This window comes from Elephas maximus, chromosome 4 (assembly GCF_024166365.1).
Source record: "Elephas maximus indicus isolate mEleMax1 chromosome 4, mEleMax1 primary haplotype, whole genome shotgun sequence".
In the NCBI taxonomy this organism is placed as follows: domain Eukaryota; kingdom Metazoa; phylum Chordata; class Mammalia; order Proboscidea; family Elephantidae; genus Elephas; species Elephas maximus.
The window spans coordinates 14,061,591-14,082,941 of NC_064822.1; the positions used below are offsets into that span (position 1 = coordinate 14,061,591).

At 39.4% G+C, this 21,351-nt stretch overlaps 1 long non-coding RNA gene across 2 annotated transcripts in view; it reads right to left on the bottom strand.

Annotated features, from left to right (window-relative positions):
* The window catches only part of LOC126076570 (uncharacterized), a 56,975-nt gene that overhangs the window by 14,682 nt on the left and 20,942 nt on the right, over positions 1-21,351 (bottom strand). For both annotated transcript variants that reach the window (XR_007517510.1, XR_007517509.1), the window contains exon 2: positions 2,195-2,321. This is a non-coding gene — a long non-coding RNA (uncharacterized LOC126076570). The remainder of the gene's footprint in view (positions 1-2,194; positions 2,322-21,351) is intronic.

Sequence of the window (21,351 nt, forward strand, 5' to 3'; positions counted from 1 at the left end):
TGGACTGCCAACCTTTCTGTTAGCAGCTGATCGCTTAACCACTGTGCCACCAGGGCTCCATCCATTAAGATTACAGCCTTGGAAACCCTATGGGGCAGTTCTGCTCTGTCCTATAGGATCACTATTAGTTAGAATTGACTCAACAGCAGTGGGTATACCTTAAAGATCATATGCTTCAACTGCCTCAAATCAAAAACTGGAGTCCAGAGAAGGGTAAATGATTTGCTCATCATCACATAAACTCTCTAGAATTTAAATTGGAATCTAGGACTAAATGATCCATAAGGTCCCTTAGCCTTAAATATAATCTAACAAATATTAATCTTGAAAGCTAACATTACTAAGAAAAATAATAGGTGAGCACCACCATGCAAGGTAAAATTTCAGTTGTAGGTCACTCAGCTATCCGCAGTACACTTGCACAAACACCCTTAATGAAATATTCATTTCCCTCCACCCACGTTTGAGTAGGATGAAATAGCACATTCCATTTTCAAAGTGGGCTGCTTGCACATCTCAGCATTATCCAGAATGGAAAAAACTGTCATGTGGGACCCACAGGAACTCAGGAGCTGAGTTTACTTACTGAGGTGGAGAAAGAAAAAAAAATTTTTTTTTTTTTTTTTTTACTTACTGAGGTAACTCAGTTGAATAGAGGTTACAGGGACATGCAAAGTCTAAATGCCATTTCAAAGCCAAGCAGAATAAGCACTGATTTGTGTTTATGATAATGACATTTAAAAGTCTAAAAATTATAGGGTAGTTTACAGAGATGGACTTATTATAAAATAATTGCCTCCTACTTCTCATAAACATAAAAGAAAGCTGCTTCCTTGTAGATGGTTGAAAGGAAAGGTTTCCTTAAAGAAGGGAGACAGTAATGCTCAGAGTTTCAGACAAAGAAACACTTCAAAGGCTATCAGGTAATTCATGAAATTTTAAAGAGAGAATCTCACTCAAAGAGTTCTCTAAATTTTCCTAAACATACAAGCGTTATTTTCCTTCAGTTGTCTAATTTAGATGACATCCCCAAACCCTGTAATAAACCTCCCACTAGACATAATAGAAGTTCAGACCTTGCTCCATTTAAACACAATTATTGACCTTCAACCAAAAGTCAGAAAGCATAATTTTCCATGGCAACAGCACAGGCAAAGTCACAATAGCATCTCAAGGCAGTTTGTGGCCCTCAGGGGAGGTTCACTGTTATACTTGGAGGCCCTGTCAGTGGAGAAACAATGGGTAAAGATCACAACTCACCTTGAGCACGTTTGTGTTCTCTTTTTAGGCACAAACAGCTTGCACCTAAGTGGCACTTTCTGTTCCTGTAAGATGCAATTATTTATCATTTCATCATCCCAACTCGCCTTAATGAAGGCATGAATGGTGTGTGAGATTCTTGGTCTTAAGGGTACTTGACACCCATTAATTCTAGAGCCATATTTGGAGAGATTACTGGCTTCATTTCAGTGGTCAGGAAAACCCAGGTTTGAAACCCAGATCAGTCTATTGCTAGATGTGTGTTTTCCAGGCAGTTACTTAACCTCACTATGCCCCAGTGAGTTGGGAATAACGGTTCCTGGTCTTAGAGTTGTGAGCAAAAAAGGAGAGAATAATCAGAAGCATACGGTCCAGTGCCTGAAATAGTATAAACACTCAATAGAAGTAGCTATTCCTGTTATTGTTATGCACTTATCTTAATTATTTCAGTGGTTTTTATATGCCACATTTTTGGTGAGAGTGAGCAGATGGTAGAAAAGTATTTTAAAATATAGACTATGAATGTATTAACAATTTCCCCTTGGCTTATATAACTTCAAGCAGACATTATTTCGTGGATTGTAAAGTTGAATGAGGATATGAGAATTAGTATTAAGTTTTTATGTATCATAGGAAGAATAATTGAGCATGATTATACCATTGGGTGTGGGTTTGTGTATGTGTATGTATGTACATATATGTGTGTGTATGTGTGTGTAATTTTAGCTTATTTTGGACACATCATCAGAACACACTAATTGCTAGAAGTGGACGTCATGATGTTCGGCAAAGTAGAGGGTCAGCAAAAACAAGTTTACCCTCAGTGAGACGTACTGACACAGTAGCCACAATGGACCCACAAACCAAAAAACCAAACCCAGTGCCAGCAGGTCAATTCCGACTCATAGCGACCCTATAGCGACCCTTTACATACCAATAATCATGAAGGTGGTGCAGGACAGGGCAATGTTTTGTTTTGTTACACATGGAGTCCCGGTGACACAGTGGTTAAGTGCTCAGCTGCTAACCTAAAGGTTCGCGGTTCGAACCCACCAGCTGCTCTGCAAAAGAAAGATGTGGCAGTCAACTTCCATAAAGATTTACAGCCTTAGAACCCTACGGGGCAGTTCTACTCTGTCCTATGGGGTTGCTATAAGTCAGAATAGACTTGACAGCAATAGACTGGTTTTTTTCTTTAAGGTCACCATGAATCAGAGCCGACCCAACAGCAACTAACACCGCCACCACCACAACAAAATTTAGTACTTAAAAAAATTGGAGGTAAATGGCATTTTTTAGCAAAATGCATTAGGGGATTTCATTTGCTCTGAACAACAATATACTATATAAATAAAACTGTAGTATCAAGAGATATTTTAGCGGGTATGGAGCTTATAAGAAACGTCTCTTTTTTATAGGCTAAAGTCATGACATTCACTGAAGAATATGAAAATTCATCCATCAGTTCAATTCTTTCTAGGTTAAGGATCCCCCTTAAATCGTTCTCTTGTTTTTCCCTATGAAATTTGATTTTTTTTAAAAAGAAAAGGAAAAGGAATCAACTCCTCCGGTTAACAGTATCACACGTCACATATACAATCAACAGCTGACCCGAAAGAATCAAAGCAAAGCGTTTACATTGGTGCTTCCAGTGCTTTTCCTGGATACTGTAGGAATAGGAGCCAACCTTCTTTGACAACTAAGTTACAAGTTTCACAAAACATTTTCTCATTAAAAAGAAACAAGAACACATTTCTGTAATAAAAATCTATGCAGATTGTAAAATCCGGCATATTCATACCATTTAGATCTTCAGAACAGAAAAATCCCCCACCCATGGTGACTTCTCCCCATTAGTATCATGCATCTCTCTGCTGAGGGTAAAAGTCACAGCACCTCCAGGGTCTGGGCAAATAAATTCCTTCACACTCAGCCTCTTCTTGACTACACATAAGAGAAACATCTGTGTTAATGAAAGAAAGCAAAAGGAAAACCTACTTCTTTTCTAAGTGATCTGATACACCAAGAGAAATACTGATTTCTAAAAAACACAGGCTTTTTAAAAATGGATTCTTTCCAATTTTCAGACATTAAAAAAAAAAAAAAGAGCATGTTGATAAGCACACACTGATTCCTTCCTTTATTGGACATACAGTACTATTTTTTCAGTTTTTCCTAGCTAGCCACTGCTCTCTTTTGTTTTAACATTCAAGGCCTAACCCTTATTTCTGACATCACATTGCAGTGTTGCTATGGGAATGGTGGCTCTGTGTCCCTGAAGGAACAAAGGCTGATTTCCATTTGAGGACTTCAGAGCGTGCATGGTTCCCTCTTGGTAAATGATTGTGGTAACCAGTACATAAAATGTTATCAGCAAAATTCCATTCATGTTTTGCATGTCCTCCTTCCAGCAAACACTTATTTCAGTACACGTTATTACAGCAACCTGGGGACACAGACTGGAACAAAAATGAAGCTTTGCAAGATTGGGTAAGGATCACACGTCAACAGCAAGAAGCAGAATTTTGAGTAATATCTTTTGTCTTCTGAAGCCCAAGTCACAGCTGTTTCCAAAAAACTTCAGTTTCTGCTGTAATTTTTTTTTTTTTTAATCTTGGTATGCGTATGACTAATCTTGAAGTAAATGAAGAGTCAATCAGTCCCTTTCCCCCAATCCCCCAGTTTTCCCAATTCCTGCCCAGAGACTTTCAGTTAAATTCAAGTACATGGATCACGTGTGGGAACGATGAAAGTGAAAAAGCCAAAAGATTCAAAATCTCTTTAACAAAAATGTTATGATCATTAAAGTTAGAGCCATTGCATCAAATCCCACCCCCTTGGAAACACTGCACCACATAAGTACTTTCAAGTCACCGTATCATTTTCAGATATATTTATTTATGACATTCGCTGTATTAGTTTGATGCTAAAATATTTTCACTTTTTTAAAAGCTGCGATATTAATACTGTAAACATACAAACCATTAGTGTATATAGCTCACTTTTTGAAGTGAGCACACCATCCAGGGAAGGTATAAAACATCACCCACTCTCCAAGACCTTCACTCACCCTTCAAGTCATGGTCCCTCAAAAGGTCACCACTACATGCTGTATGATTCCAACTACGTGACAGTCCAGAAAGGCAAAACTGTTAGTGTAGCTCAGACTCATGGTGACCTTATATGTCTAACAGAATAAACTGTTGTGTGGTCCTTCTCCATCTTCATGATCATTTGTAGGTTTGAACCCATTGTTATGGCTATTGTGTCAATCCATTTCATTGAGTTTCCATCATTTTTTCCAGACCCTCTACTTTACCAAGCATGATTTTCTTTTCTAGCAGTTGATCTTTCCTGATCACATGTCCAAAGTAAGAGAATCAAAGTCTCGCCACCCTTGCTTTTAAGGAGCATTCTGTCTGTGTTTCTTCTAAGAGGTAAAGCTGTAGAGACAGTAGAAAAGTCAGTGAATGCCAGGGGTTCAGGAAGAGGGTAGAAGGCATGAACAGGTGAAGCACAGGGCATTTTAAGAACACTGAAACTATTCTCTATGAGACTGTAACGGCAGACACACGATATTATACACTTATCAAAATCGATAGGACTATACAACACACAGAGTGAGCCCTAATGTAAATATGAACTTTAGTTGATAACAATGTATCAACATTGGTGCATCAATGGGACAAATGTACCACATCAATGCAAGACTTTAATAATAGGAGAAATTGCGGGGGCCGGGGGTAAAGACAACTCTCTGTGTGTACTTTCTGCACAATTTTTCTGTAAATCTAATACTGCTCCAAAAAAGAGTATATTTTTTTTCAAAGGTTACCACTACTGTGACTATCCAGGTTTTGTAATTTATATAAATGGACTCATTCAGTATCCAACAGTGTGTACTATTTTGTGTCTAACTCAGCGGTTTGTCTGAGAGAGTCATCCAGGATGGATATGTTTCCACTTTGGAACTATTGTGAATAAAATGACTGTAAACTCATAAATGTCTTTTGGTGGATATTTGCAGTCTTTCCTCATATATATATATATGTTGTTAGGTGTTAATGAGTCAGTTCTGACTCATAGCCACCCTATGTACTAAACACTGCCCCATCCTACACCATCTTCACAATCATTGCTATGTTTCTGCCCATTGTGTAGCCACTGTGTCGATCCATCTCACAGAGGGTCTTTTTCTTTTTCCCTAGCCTTTACCAAGCATGACGTCTTCCTCCAGGGACTGGTCTCCTCTGAAGACATGTCCAAAGAACATGCGACAAAATCTCGCCATCCTCATTTCCAAGGAACACTCTGGTTGTACTTCTTCCAAGAGAGACTCATTCTTTCTTCACCAACACCATAATTTAAATACACCAATTCTTCTTCAGTCTTCCTTTCATTGTACAGGTTTCACATGCGTATGAGGCGATTGAAAATACCATGGCTTGGGTCTGGTACACCTTAGTCCTCAAAGTGACAATCTTTGCTTTTTAACACTTTAAAGAGGTCTTTTGCAGAGTTTTTATCCAAGGAATGCCTCATTTGATTTCTTGACTGCTGCTTCCTTGGGCATTGATTATGGATCCAAGTAAAATGAAATCTTTGACAACTTCAATATTTTCTCCATTTATCATAATGTTGCTTATCGGTCTAGTTATGAGGATTTTTGTTTTCTTTATGTTGAGATATAATCCATACTGAGGCTGTGGTCTTTGATCTTCAGTAAGTGCTTCAAGTCTTCTTCACTTTTGGCAAACAAGATTGTGTCATCTGCATATTGCAGGTTTTTTTTTTTTTTTAAATTGTGAAAGCTTACAATTCAAGTCATTTTCTCATACAAAAACTTATACATACATTGTTCTGTGACCCTAGTTGCTCCCCCTACAATATGACAGCACACTCCTTGTCTCCACTCTGTATTTCCCATGTCCATTCAAGCAGTTTCTGTCCCCCTCTGCCTTCTCATCTAGCCTCCAGACAGGAGCTGCCCACATAGTCTCGTGTGTCTACTTGAGCTAAGAAGCACACTCCTCACCTGTATTATTTTATGTCTTACAGTCCAATCTTTGTCTGAAGAGTTGGGAATGGTTTTAGTTTTGGGCTAACAGAGTCTGGGGACCATGACCTCTGGGTTCCCTTCAGTCTCTGTCAAACCATTAAGTCTGGTCATTTTACTAAAAATTGAGGCCTGCATCCCACTTTTCTCCTGCTCCATCACGGATTCTCTGTTGTGTTCCCTGTCAGGACAGTCATTGGTGGTAGCCAGGCACCATCTAGTTCTTCTGGTCTCAGGCCAATTGAGTCTCTGGCTTATGTGGCCCTTTCGGTCTCTTGGGCTCATATTTTCCTTGTGTTTTCGGTGTTCTTCATTCTGCTTTTTGCCAGGTGAATTGAGACCAATTGCTGCATCTTAGATGGCCACTTGCTAGCTTTTAAGACACCAGACGCCACTCACCAAAGTGGGATGCAGAACATTTTCTTAATACACTTTGTTATGCCAATTGACCTAGATGTTCCCTGAAACTATGGTCCCCAGACCCTGTCCCTGCTCCTCTGTCCATCAAAGTGTTCGCTTGTATTCAGGAAACTGCTTAGCTTTTGGGTTAACCAGTTGTGCTAACTTCCCCTGTATTGTGTATTGTCCTTCACTTCATCTAAAATAATCCTTGTCTGCTATCCCCATCCTCATAACCATCAAAGAATATTTTCTTCTGTGTTTAAACCTTTTCTTCAGTTCTTATGATGGTAGTCTCATACAATATTTGTTCTTTCATGCATATTGCAGGTTGTTAATGAGACTACCACCAATCCTGAAGCCACATTCTTTTTCATATAGTCCAGCCTCTCCAATTATTTGCTCAGCATACAAATTGAATTAAGTACAGAGAAAAGATACAATCCTGACACACAACTTTCCTGATTTTGAACCACTCAGTATCCCCTTGTTCTGTTCAACGACTACCTCTTGGTCTATATACATGTTCTACATGAGCACAACTAAGTGTTCTGGAATTCCCATTCTTCACAACGTTATCCGTAATTTGTCATGATCCACACGATGCCTTTGCATAGTCAATAAAACACAGGTAAACATCTTTCTGATATTCTCTGCTTTTGACCAAGACCCACCTGACATCAGCAATGATATCCTTTCTTCTACATCCTCGTCTGAATCTAGCTTGAATTTCTGGCAGTTACCTGTCAATGTACTGCTCCAAAGATTTTTGAATTTTCTTCAGTAAAAGTTTACTTATGTGTGATATTAATGATTTTTTTTGATAATTTCTGCATTCTGTTGGAATACCTTTCTTTGGAATGGGCACAAATATGGATTTCTTCCTGTCAGTTGGCCAGGTAGCTCTCTTCCAAATTTCTTTTCAGAACCTTCAGGGTTTGTTGAAACATCTTAATTGGTATTAAGTCCCGACGCCTTGTGTTTTCCAATGCCTTCAGGGCAGCTTGGACTTCTCCCTTCAATACCATCAGTTCTTGATCATATGCTACCTCCTGAAATTGATAGAAGTCGACAAATTCTTTGTGGTGCAGTGACATGGTGTATTCCTTCCATCCTCTTTTGATGCTCCCTGTATCGTTCAGCATTTTTTCCATAGTTTCCTTGAAAATTGTAACTTGAGGCTTGACTCTTTTCTTTAGTTCTTTCAGTTTGTGAAATGCTGAGTGTGTTCTTCCTTTTGGGTTTTCTAACTCCAGGTCTTTGCACATTTCATTATAATACTTTTACTTTGTCTTTTCGAGCTGCTCTTGAAATCTTCTGTTCAGCTCTTTTACGTCATCATTTCTTCCATTTACTTTAGCTATACTATGTTCTAGAGCAAGTTTCAGAGTCTCTTCTGACATCCATTTTGGTCTTTTCTTTCTTTCCTGTGTTTTCAATGACATTTTATTCATGTATGATATTCTTGCTATCATTCCACAGCTCGTCTGTTTTTAGGTCATAGTGTTAAATAAGTGAAGTCTATTCTTGAGATTGTCTTCAAATTCAGGTGGGATATACTCAAGGTTATATTTTGGCTCTTGTGGACTTGTTTTAATTTTCTTCAGTTTCAACTTGAACTTGCATATGAGCAATTGATGATCTGTCCCACTGTCGGCCCCTCCCATTGTTCTGAGTGATACCATTTTTTTCCATCATTTCTTTCCACAGATGTCATTAATTTGATTCCTGTGTTTCCATTTGGTGAAGTACCCATGGATAGTTACCACTTATGTTGTTGAAAAAAGGTATTTGCAATGAGTAAGTCATTGGTCTTGCAAAATTCTATCATGTGACGTCCAGCTTTATTTTCATCACCAAGATCATGTTTTCCACAACGGATTCCTCTTCTTTGTGTCCAACTTTCTCATTCAATCACCAGCAACTATTAATGCATCTTGATTGCATGTTTGATTGATTTCAGACTGCAGAAGTTAGTAAAAATCTTCAATTTCCCCATCTTTGGCATTACTGGCTGGTGCATAAATTTGAATAATAGTTGGATTTACTGGTCTTCCTTGTAGATGTATGGATATTATCCTATCACTGACAGCATTGTACTTCAGGACAGACCTTGAAATGTTCTTTTTGACGATGAATATGGCACCATTCCCTTTCAATTTTTCATTCCCAGCATAGTAGACCATATAATTATCTGATTTAAAGTGGCCAATACCAGTACATTTCAGCTCACTAATGCCTCGGATATTGATGCTTATGTGTTCCATTTCATTTTTCAGAACCTCTAATTTTCCTGTGGCATAGTGGTCAAGAGTTTGGCGACTAACGAGAAGGTCGGCAGTTCAAATCCACCATCTGCTCCATGAAAACCCTAGAGGGCAGTTCTAGTCTGTCCTATAGGGTTACTACGAGTCTGAAAAGACTCTACAGCAAAGGTTTTTTTGTCCAATTTTCCTAGATTCATACTTCACACACACATATATATATATATAACCCAGTGCCGTCGAGTCAATTCCGACTCATAGAGACCCTATAGGACAGAGTAGAACTGCCCCATAGAGTTTCCAAGGAGCACCTGGCGGATTCTAACTGCCGACCCTTTGGTTAGCAGCTGTATATATATATATTTATATGGGATAGTCGCGTTTGGTCATTGGGTATGCATGTGTTCATTTTAGCAGATTCTGCCAAATAGTTTTACAAAGTAGATGTACCAGATTATACTCCCAACAGTAGTATAAAACTCGATCCTTTTGCCATCGAGTTGATTCCAACTCATAACAAACCTATAGGACAGAGTTTCCAAGGAGTGCCTGGTAGATTCAAACTGCCAACCTTTTGGTTAGCAGCTGTAGCACTTAACCATTACACCACCAGGGGTTCCACCAGTAGTATAAAAAGGAGAGATCAAATTGCTTCACATCTTTGTCAACACTTGGATGTGTCAGGTGTTTTATTTTGTTTCTCTTGCCATTAAAGTAAGATCGTAGTACTATCTCATTATCATTTTTTATTCATTCTCATTTTAATCTGTATTACTCTGATGAGCCTTAATACTAAGCTTATTTGGATGCTTTCTTTTGTGACATGACTATTGAGATCTTTGGCCCATTTTTCTTATATTAGGATGCCTGTCTTTTTTTTTTTTTAATTAACATGTAGGAGTTATTTATTTATTATATGTATGAATCCTTGTTGAATCTATATTGCAAATGCCTTCTACTTCATGGCCTGCCTTTTTACTCTCTTAATGGTATATTTCGAAGAACAGAGTTTTAAATTTAAAGTCATATTTATCAGTTTGATTTTTTTTTTTCTTTATGATGGTGAGTGATGTGTATGTATGTATTGTTATTGTTATTGTTGTTGCCTTACAAATCTTCAACTTCCCCAAGGTCATGAAGATATTCTCTGATGATACATTTTTAAAAGTTTTTATTTATTTTTATAACATGGATATATCCACTTGATAAAATCAACACGATGTCCTTTAGTGTGTAGCCAAGACATTTTTTTTTCTTTTTTCTCCATTACACTTACCCCAAGTTGGAATAACATTCACATTTTCTTATTTTTTCTCTGTATTCCCCACTAGGCTGTGAATTCCAAGAAGGCTTGGCCTTTCTTCACTTACTGTATAGTTTTGAATAAATTTGTAAATGAATGTTCAGAACACCGTGTTTAAGAAGTGGTTTCTCTGGGTTATAGGATGGAAACCAATTTTTGTTTTCTTCATTATACTTTACTACATAAACCACACTGAACTGTATTAATCACATGCTGCTTTTAGAATCAGAAACACACAAAAGAAACAATTTTGTAGCATATAATCATCAAAAACTTGTTTTTTAAATGACAATGCTTAGAGGGTTTTATCCATGTTTCATTTGAAAACCTGAGCTATCAAAGTAATTTCTTGCCTAAAGATTATGTTTATTTAGTTTTGCCATCTCTGCCTTATAACAATGATATTATTGCTTCTATGCGCTGCATATGCATGTTTCTGTTGTTGCTGTTAATTACCACTGAGTTGGTTCCAACTCCTAGTGACCCTACAGATAGACAAAAAAAAGTTGCCATTGAGTTGACTCCAACTCGTGGTGACCCTGTGAGTGTCAGACTAGAACCAGGCTGCCTGGGATTTGTCAGTGGCTGATTTTTGGAAGTGAATTGCAAGGCCTTTTTCCCAAGGAGCTTCTGGGTGGACTTGAACTTGCAACCTTTCAGTTAGTAGCCAAGTGCATTAACCATTTTCACTAACCAGGGACGCCAGGAAGATGAAAGGAGTATACAGTCTCCTAACTTCTTTTTATATTTTGGGTTCAAATCAAGGGTTTTCATTTCAAATGTCTGGTCTTCCCTCTTTCCCTCATTTCTGCTTGGTTTTCAGAAAAGAAAGTTTCTTAGCATTTATTCCACAAGATTTCCATTGATTTAAATGGCACTGGGTTGGATGTAGTTGCCTCTCTGCCCAGGGAGTATAAAATTTTTCCTAGACAAACTCCCCACTGACTTCTCAAAATAGCAGTCGTAAATGTGGTTCAACATGTTTTCAGTCTAAACAGACTTATTTATGTGGATTCACCAGTGAGTCATATCTATACCGTTATTTTATTCTAGAGCAATTGGCAATGTTTTAAAGAGCCATTCTCTTGACAGTTATACTATATACCCAGATCAAAAATTTTCCTTAATTTTAATAGCCATTAATAACAATATCGACATTTATTTTGGACGTTTACTTAGTGCTAAGGACCAAGCACATGGAGCCCTGGTGGCACGGTGGGTAAGCGTTCAGCTGCTAACCAAAAGGTCAGCAGTTCAAATCCTCCAGCTGCTCCTTGGAAATCCTATGGGGCAGCTCTACCCTATCCTATAGGGCCGCTATGAGTTGGAATCAATTTAATGGCAACAGTTTGGTTTTGGTTTAAGGACCAAGCACACCTTTGTAAGTTATTTGTCACTGTTTTCATTTTGCAATTAAGGAAACTGGGACTCAGAGTAGTTTAATAACCTTCCCAAGGCCGTACTAGGTGGTAGTTTGAATCCGTTACTTATCCTCTTTGATCGCTGCCACTATGCTGTTTCTCTCCTATTTGTTTCCATCTTCCCCAACTTCCCCAACAGTTTTCTTCAGGCTTGAGTCCCCAGAATAGAAAAGAAATAAAAATAAAGCCATGCTAGTGTGATGACTCATTGTGAGCCCAGCACAATCTGACTTTAATATCGCAAAGCATATAAGGCTAATTTTGAGACGCCTTACTTTTTTCCCTAAGGGGAAAAAGTTACTTTCTTGAGGAAATATTGTTACACCAAAAAAGAATGACGACAACTACAAGAAACCACTTTCCCTTTTCTGGTTGCCCTTTAGAACTTTCCAGGACTACAGTAAGATCCACCATATTCAAATCCCCATTTCACCACTTCCTCCACCTGGAAAAACCATGAGTCATTACCGTAAGCGCTGTCTCATCTGCAAGCTTCTTTCTTAAAAATGTGCTTTTACTGAATACACGCTAATAAATTCCTGAGTAGAATATTTAAAATTCATTATTATTGAACAAAAAAGAACATGATTATAAACACCCAATAAATGCCAAGAGGGAGCAGCGAAGTCAGGTGGTATTCAGCAGCTACGGATTCACGAGGTCTCTGTGATGTTCACGGTCTTCTAACAATAAAAGTTGTAATTTTTGCCTCATAGAGCTGCAGCAAGGAAGTCTTAATAGACCGGTAGAGAGGAGAGATCACCAGGACAGCACAAAGTACAAACTCATGTGCTAACCACCTGTTATCTGCTGCTGACTCCTTGAAAATAGCGTAGCACTTCTCGAAAATAGCGTATGAGGAGTTTTTCAGTGATGGTAATATTCATCCATTACTTTAGCATCTATGCATTGCGATATGAGTAAAATTCTTGAAAATTCCGAGCTTTGGGGTAGATTATTCTGCAAGACAGAGAATTCACAGTATGGTCTTGTATAATCATCTCCTCTGTGATGGAAGTGTTCTAAAAGATAACCTGTTCCTAGGTAAGTAAATGGACACATGGTTGTTGCCTGCTGCCCTCGAGTCAACCCCCCCATTCATGGCAGCCCCCAGCACAATGAAGCCAAATGCTGCCTGGTCCTGCACCATTCCCAGGATTGTCGTAAGAAAATGGACGTTAGGAGTAGCCAAAAAGATCAGCCTCCTCCACGTACACAAACAAGCAAGCAGTTGAAAGGTCTAATAATAGGCTTGGTGAAAGAAGTGTCAGAGTAGTGGAAGCAATGGACTCAGAGGGAGATACTCCTGACCTCAGGCAAGTTACTTAACTTCTTCAAGCTTTAATTTACTCAAGTAAAAATGAGGATAATGATACCTGTTTGATGATGCCGGGACAGGTATCATTGCTATGAAGATGAAATGAGATGTTTATGTGAAAGCACTTTGAAAATTCTAAATCACTCACCCAATATAAGGTACTATTTAATTTCACTGCAGTAAGAAATTTGATGCAGAAAATAGCCTTTCAAAAACAATCCAATTAAAAAAAATAGTACTTAAAATCTACTAATACAGAACTTGTTTTATATTCCCAGCACCCAAATAGATATTACTTGGGATTTTCCGATATAGAGTTTCTTTGTACTGTATTCCTAGAAATGGGTTCTGTTTACAAAATAACAGAAATATACACTGGTTGTAACATGAGAGCTGTGTTTCCAAGAAAGCTTATGCTGTTAGAATTGTTCTGTGAACTATTGTTTCAGAGGGAAAAGTGTGGGATAATGGCTAGATTGTATCAGGCTTGCAATCACAAAGTTATTTTGCCTGTATAAATTCTAATATTCAGATGATTCAATCCATTTAGATGGATACATTTGAACCTAAACTTCACTGAGCGATCCCGTCTATGATTACACATGTGCTTTACTCCTGAGGCGTGGCCTTTCTTTTCCTCCCACCGCTAGCGCTATCATTTACACAGTGCTTCTGACATATTCTAAATTTCCTCACTCAGAGCATCTGCGTTGCTCAGATGATAACAATAGATAGCCAATTCCTGTCTTCAAAGTTTCATGAGAGGATACCAGCGATATCTCCTACTTACATGCTGGCATAACTTTACTGAGACAATAACCTTGAAGTATTTGTTCATCTAAATTATTTCAAAAGCCTGATTTTGAGAAATAAGATTTCTGGAGGAGTCCCTAAAAGGTATGCAGTTTATACATCGTTAAACGTTATAGTCTAAATCTGATCCCTGGGTAAAACCAGAGCAACAAAAAGTATGAATGTAAACATCATTCTGGCCCTCCGTGGACTGACTGATACTGAGTTACCATCAGCATTATGCTTTTGGCCCATATTGGGGAATTCTCTAAGTAGGAATAGACCGACAGGGAAATTAGCACACGTAAACAAATGTCGCATGTTCTACAGAATTACTAAACTTAAGTGTCTTCTAAGTAGCTAGAGAAAAACGAAAAATGAGGCATTTAGACAGTTCACATTATCTATATGTAAAAAAAAAAAAAAAAAACTAGTTTTTTTTTTGTATGTTAAGCTCTCGAATGAGACATTTTCCCCCTGTTGTTTTTTGCCTTTTTTACAGGCACTGAGGTATTAAAAGGAGCCCTGGTAGCACAGTGGTTAAGAGCTATGGCTGCTAACCAAAAGGTCTGCAGTTCGAATCCACCAGCCACTCCTTGGAAATCCAATGGGGCAGCCGCTATGAGTCAGAATCAACTCAACAGCAACAGGTTTGGTTGTTTTTTTTTGTTTGTTTGTTTTTTTGGTTGAGGTATTAAAAGGCAATTTTCCCTTGAGTATTTATAAGAAAAAGAATAAGGTGAAAATTTCCTAAACAGGACATCAACAATAAATACGGTCATGTTTTTCTTATTTTTTCCATCTGATTTTTCAATTTTTTTCTGAATTTTTTTTTTTTTAACCTAAAGATTGACTTCAGTTTCTTGACTGACTCAAAAATTGACATCTATGCTATACCTGAAGGAATCTTTGCCATGAATACAATTAAGTTTTAATCATTTACCAAAATTTATTCATCACAACATTCTTATCACTTCTCTCAACCCAGGGCTGGCTACCTAATTTGTGGGGCGGCCCAGGGCAAAATGAAAGGGGGAAGTGGTGCTTCAGTGGTTAAATTCTTGTCTTCCATGCGGGAGATCCAGGTTCGATTCCCAACCAGTGCAACTCATATGCGGCCACCAACCCTCCCTCAGTGGAAGTTTATACATTGCTGTGATGCCAAACACGTTTCAGTGGACCTTCCCAATTAGGCTATGAAGAAAGGCCTGGTGACCTACTTCCAAAAATCAGCCAATGACAAACACTATAGATCACAATGGTCCAATCTGCAGCCGAGCAGGACCTGGCACTGTTCTATTCTGTTCTGTCACGCATAGGACCACCATGAATCAGGGCCGACTTGACAGCAGCTCACAACAACAACAACAATAACAGTGCCAAATGAAAATGCAGGGCCAGTGGCAGCAAGGAAGTCAATATGCGCTTCCCATAGGCCTGCCACCCCAATCGTAGAGGACATACAATCCCTAGGGCACCAGGTTGCAGGGAGCAGGTGCCCTTGAACTTGTCTCCAGGAGCCAGGAAAGTGGCAAAAGGCAGACTGCCTGTGAGCTGAGGTTTCAAGCCCCCAGCACATGCCGCATTGTTCCGTCAGACTTCACTTACAAAATACAAATCTAAAGATTATCATCTTCTAGGTGGCAAAGGTGAAGCATTAAAACTCAAGCACGAGGCTTGGGACCCCGAGCCGCTGCACTGGTTACACATGAAGCAGCTGGCCCTGCCTTAATCTCCCCAGGTCACCTAGTGACTGGTCTCATCCTGCGGCCTCTCTCTTTCAACCCACCCTGGAATTCATGGCAAAACATTTCAATCCCACAATGTTTCTGTCCTACAGTCCAGCCGATGTCAGTCCACCACCAGCTTCAGGATGTCTCCTGATTTCTAGCTGTCCACGACGAGAGAAAACCAAATCACCTTCAGCTTGTGGCCCCTCTCCCAGAATCTGATATCAGAGGTGTCACTAGCATTTCTGAACAATCTTCCTACATCCTGAGATTGTAACTCAAGTAGGCTGGCTGCTATCTCCTCTCCTACCGTGGGCTTCAATTCCCTCCTGCTGAATGAGTTTTTCCCTTTCCCGATTGACGGTTATGTTTTTTGACGGAAAAAAGAAAGCAAAATACGAGGCGAATAGCTTTACTCTCTGTCGCCTGTTTGCTGCCAGTTATCTGTTCATATCCTACCATATGCCTGAAGCAGGAACTTTTATTCTTTTTCTATCCCCAAGCAGGGCTAATCAAACCGCCTTCTCTTCTCCTGCCCACATTAGCAAGCCTGAGCCCACTCGAGAGTTCAGCCCTCGTGATGCAGTTCATAGGTTCCTTCACTGCCTCGGCCTCGTTCCTGGGTTTGTACCAGCCTTTCATCTTCCTGCCACGACATTTTAAATGAGCTTATCACAGAGCTCTTTGTGCCGCAGTGTCAGTTCTTTTAGGTACCTCCCCCCATCTGTCCTCATCCAACTCTCCTGTGTTCACAGTGTTCACCTCTCTAACTCCTTTTTTGGGTAGGTCTTGAAGGAATTCTTTGGATTTTGATATAATTGCTCTCTACCTAGGTCTGGTACAGTTTTTAAAGGTTATATAAAGCCTAAACACACATAAACTACAGCAATGAACTGGTGAGAATGTCTATAATTAGGCTTGCTGGGCTTCACAAACAAAACTGCAGGCCTTCCTGTTAAATGTGAATTTTAGATAAATAACTAATATACATACATACACATATATATATATTTTAGTATAAGTTTCAGAACATTCTTACACCACATAAAAAAATGTTTATAGGAAATTCAAATTTAACTGGATGTCCTGTATTGTATCTGGCTGATATAACCAAACTAGCGTAACCCTATAGTATCTCAGTGTTCCCATCTATAAAAGAATGGGATATAAATATAAAATCTACAATTTTATATTGTGGTTTGTGATCAGTCTTTTTGCCTACAACCTCAGATGGCAAACAAGAGGCAGTATGACAACTATAAGAGCGGTCGTTGGAAGAAGACTGCCTGGCCCTGATTCCTAACGGGGCCACTCACTAGCTGTGTGACCTTAGCCCATCATTAAACTTCTCTGTGCTCCATTTTAAAATGGGGATAATAAGAGCACCTATCTCATAGACTTACGTTGTTGTCAATGTGTGCTATTGACTCATAGCAATCCTATGTGACAGAGAAGAACTGTCCCATAGGGTTTCTAGGCTGTAATCTTTATGGGAGCAGATTTTCAGGTCTTTTCTCCCTTGAAGCTACTGGTGGGTTCAAATCACCGACCTTTTGGTTAGCAGCTGAGTACTTAACCACTGCGCCACCAGGGTTCCTATCCACAGGCCACACCAGTCTAATTGTCTCACCCCCTGAAAGACTGCCATGTTTCCTGCCTTGTCACTAGAGGCATCTGGAGCACAACTATAATTGAATATATCACATGTCACCTTGATTTCTCCTAGGATAAGTTTTTTCAGCTTCAAGTAACAAGTCTGTTTACATTTAAACTCACCATTTTTCTATCATATACATACCTCATAAGGGAATAGGCATCCACCTCAGCCCTTCGCTGTAACTTGCATGAAGGCAGAGAGCTGTGCAGCTGGCAGGGAAGCCAGTGCCTCTCTCTCCCTAGACAAATCTCTATTTCTGGCATTTGCAACAGCTGTGAGGATAATGGAGCCATAGTGACTCTGTGGTTAAGAGCTAGGCTGCTAATCGAAAGGTTGGCAGTTTGAATTCACCAGCTGCTCCTTGGAAACCCTATGAGGCAGTTCTACTCTGCCCCATAGGGTCACTGTGAGTCAGAATTGACTCAACTGCAACTGTTTTTTTATGAGGGTAACGGAAGTCCCTGGGTGGTGAGAATGGTTAACACGCTTGACTACTAATGGAAAGGTTGGAGGTTTGAGTCACTCAGAGGTACCTCAGAAGAAAGCCCTGGCCATTTACTCCCCAAAATTAAGCCCCTGAAAACCCTATGGGGCACAGTTTACTCTGGCACACGTGAGGTCCCCATGAGTCAAAGACAACTTGACAGCAACCAATCTGGTTAGGGGGACAATGACCTCAGATGGAATCTGGATGGTTCTATCACGGGTTGGGGAGGTAAGCCTGGGGGAGGATCTGGCTTGTTAACGGAGGTGTAAGTAAGGAAAGCGGGTGCTTCTCCTTACTACCTTTCCACAGGGTCTCAGGGCCCTGTGTTTCTTACACACTTCCACTCAGTTCTTTTTATCATGGTTTCAATTGTCATGTCCCTTAGAGAGGTATCATTTTTGGAGAGCAAAGCCCCTTCCTCCCTCCCTTCCAGCTCTCCACTCTTCAGCCCAGCAATACATCTGTTTAAAAATACATTTCTTGACTTTCAAAAGAATTGGAACAAACCAGGTCAGCCCAGCAATTTGTGTATCCCAAAGAAATAATTCTCGGTGCCAAAATGGAGAACAATACCTTGCTTCAGCTTAAATAAAAAGAGTTGGATCCAGATAAAAAGAAGTGATCCTTAACCCTCTAATCTTCAGCCCGAGCTCAGAAATTCAATGTGATGTGAGAATCACCTGGGAAAACCCACTGTTGCCATGGAGACCACAAAACCCTCCTAGCCTGTCATCTTGCTCAGGCCTCTTCTCCAGTCCATGTATTTTCAAGCTGATAATGTTGGGCTGGCACCAATCTTGGACTCAGACAGCAGAGCTTTTTGTTTTGTTTTGCTCTCTTCTTTTTTTTTTTTGTAAACTACAATGACCTTCGTTTAAATACATACCTAATGAGAAACTCACACAATAGGAAGTCACCCACCTAGATACATAAGCTTTAGGCAGACAATAAAACCTACCTTTCAGGGTCATAAAACAGTCCAGCAGTATTCTCACCTATTTTATGTTTCAAGGAAGCATTTTCTACCTGTCTTCTTTGCTGGCCTAGAGCACTCCTTCTCACAGGTGACCACTAGAGGTTGAAGACCATTGAATGCTGTGAAATTTCCCAGTGTGGTCCAATTATGGGAACACCTGTGATCAATTATTTCAGCTAATCTGCTGTTTTAAAAAACAGACAAGACACCAAGTGCCTCATTTAGCCATGGTTAGATGGTAGAGTATGTCATCGCACATTGGGCTGCCGTATAAATCAAGGCGGCACTCAGGGGCAAGAAGTAGCGAACACCCGCTTTATAACTGCTTTTGCCCCCATGCACAATTCAGTGTGGGTATTTTGTTTCTTACTCTCTACCCATTCCCTTCACCAAACAAAATATACCTGAAAGGAGCTCATTTTAATCAGAATCCCCCCCAAAGCTACAAAAACCTCAAGCTTATTTGTTGTGCGGGATAAGCACAGTCAGAAACCCCAGTCACCTCGGAAGGAAAAAATAGGTTTCCTCAAGAAATAGAAAAATAAGTCAAGTCTTTAACATGTATCCCTTTCTGCACTTTAAAGTAAAAACTCAATTTGCTACTTACAATGTTTTTGTTTAGAACATCCTCAAGATATTTGATAAGGACATTTTAAATAGTAAGGGATTTTTTGCTTTGACCAGACAACTCTCGTTAAATATTATCCTAAAAGAAACATGTTTTCAATAACTTAGTAGAAGTGACTTTTTTTCTTAAGAATTTGAATTGAAAAAAATTCTTTCTTTGATTGGACAGCTATCCATTAAAATCAAGAATCCAACTTCAGCATGATTAATTCTGATCTTAAACACAGTCCCCTCCAAAATGTATTTTATGATGACAGCTACTGTGATGTTACAAAGGCGAACTGGCCCTATTACAGCAAAGATCTCGATGCTGGGGAGAGGGGGCAGAAAACGGCCACTGCAATAGCCTCATTTCAGCTTTAACTCAGCTAAAACATGACCTGCTCCCACAGATGCTATTACAGCCAGGTTCAAAAATACACTGATATCTGACATTTTGCCAATTAAAACCCTCAGAATTAACTAGTAAAGAACACCTGCCTTGAGAATTGTGCTCCTTTAAGATCTATATGGAATCAAATTGACAACGGTACTATATTTTCATGCAAATAACACAAGCCTTCTACATTTGTTTGCCAACCACTCCCTCATAAGCATGCTATTTTTTTTTCTTCTACAGCAACATAAAAAAAAAAAAATTAGCCTAGCAGAGCTTATGCCCCACACTTCTGTCAGTTTCCCATACTGTGGGGGCTTGGTGTTGCTGTGATGCTGGAAGCTACGCCATTGGTATTCGTATACCAGCATGGTCACCCATGGCGGATAGGTTTCAGCTGAGCTTCCAGACTAAGACAGACTAGGAAGAAGGACTTGGCAGTCTACTTCTCAGAAGAATTAGCCAGTGAAAACCTTATGAACAGCAGCAGAACGCTGCGTGATACAGTGCCAGAAGATGAGCTGCTCAGGTTGGAAGGCACTCAAAAGATGACTGGGGAAGAGCTACCTCTTCAAAGTAGAGTTGATCTTAATGATGTGGATGGAGTCAAGTTCCCAAAACTTCATTTGCTGATATGGCATGACTTGAAATGAGAAGAAACAGCTGCAAACATCCATTAATAATTGCAATATGGAAAGTATGAAGTATGAATCTAAGAAAACTGGATTCATCAGAGATGAAATGGAACTCATGAATATCAATATCCTAGACATTAGTGAGCTGAAATGGGCTGGTACTGGTCATTCTGAATCAGACAATCATATGGTCTACTATGCTGAGAATGACAATTTGAAGAGGAATGGCACTGCGTTCATTGTCAAAGAGAACATTTCAAGATCTATCCTGAAGTACTATCCATACACCTACAAAGAAGAGCAGTTAATATGATTATTAATCAAATTTACTCACCAACCACTAATGCCGAAGATGAAAAAACTGAAGATTTTTACCAACTTCTGCAGCCTGAAACTCACCAAACATGCAATGAAGAAGCATTGATAATTACTGGTTATTGGAATGTGAAAGTTGGAAACAAAGAAGAAGGATCAGTAGTTGGAAAATATGGCGTTGGTGATAGAAACTATGCCAGGTATCTCATGATAGAATTTTGTAAGACCACCTACTTCTTCCTTGCAAATACTTTTCTCACCAAAATAAATGGTGACTATTTATACATGTGTACCTCGCCAGATGGAATGCACAGGAATCAGGTCGACACATCTCTGGAAAGAGAAGATGGAAAAGTTCAATACCATCAGTCAGAGCAAGTCCAGGGGCCGACTGCAGAAAAGACCATCAATTGCTCATATGCAAGTTCAAACTGAAACTGAAGAAAATTGTAACAAGTCCATGAGAGCCAAAGTACGACCTTGAGAATGTAACACCTAAGTTTAGAGACCATCTGAAGAGTACATTTCCTGTGGTGCATACTGACTGAAGACCAGACGAGTTGTGGAATGATATCAAGAACATCATACGAGAGGAAAGCAAGAGGTCATTAAAAAGTCAGGAAAGAAAGAAAATACGAAAATGGATGTCAGAAAACACTTTGAGACTTGCTCTTAAAGGTCAAGTAGCTAAAGCGAATGGAAGAAATGATGAAGTAAAAAAGCTGAATGAAGATT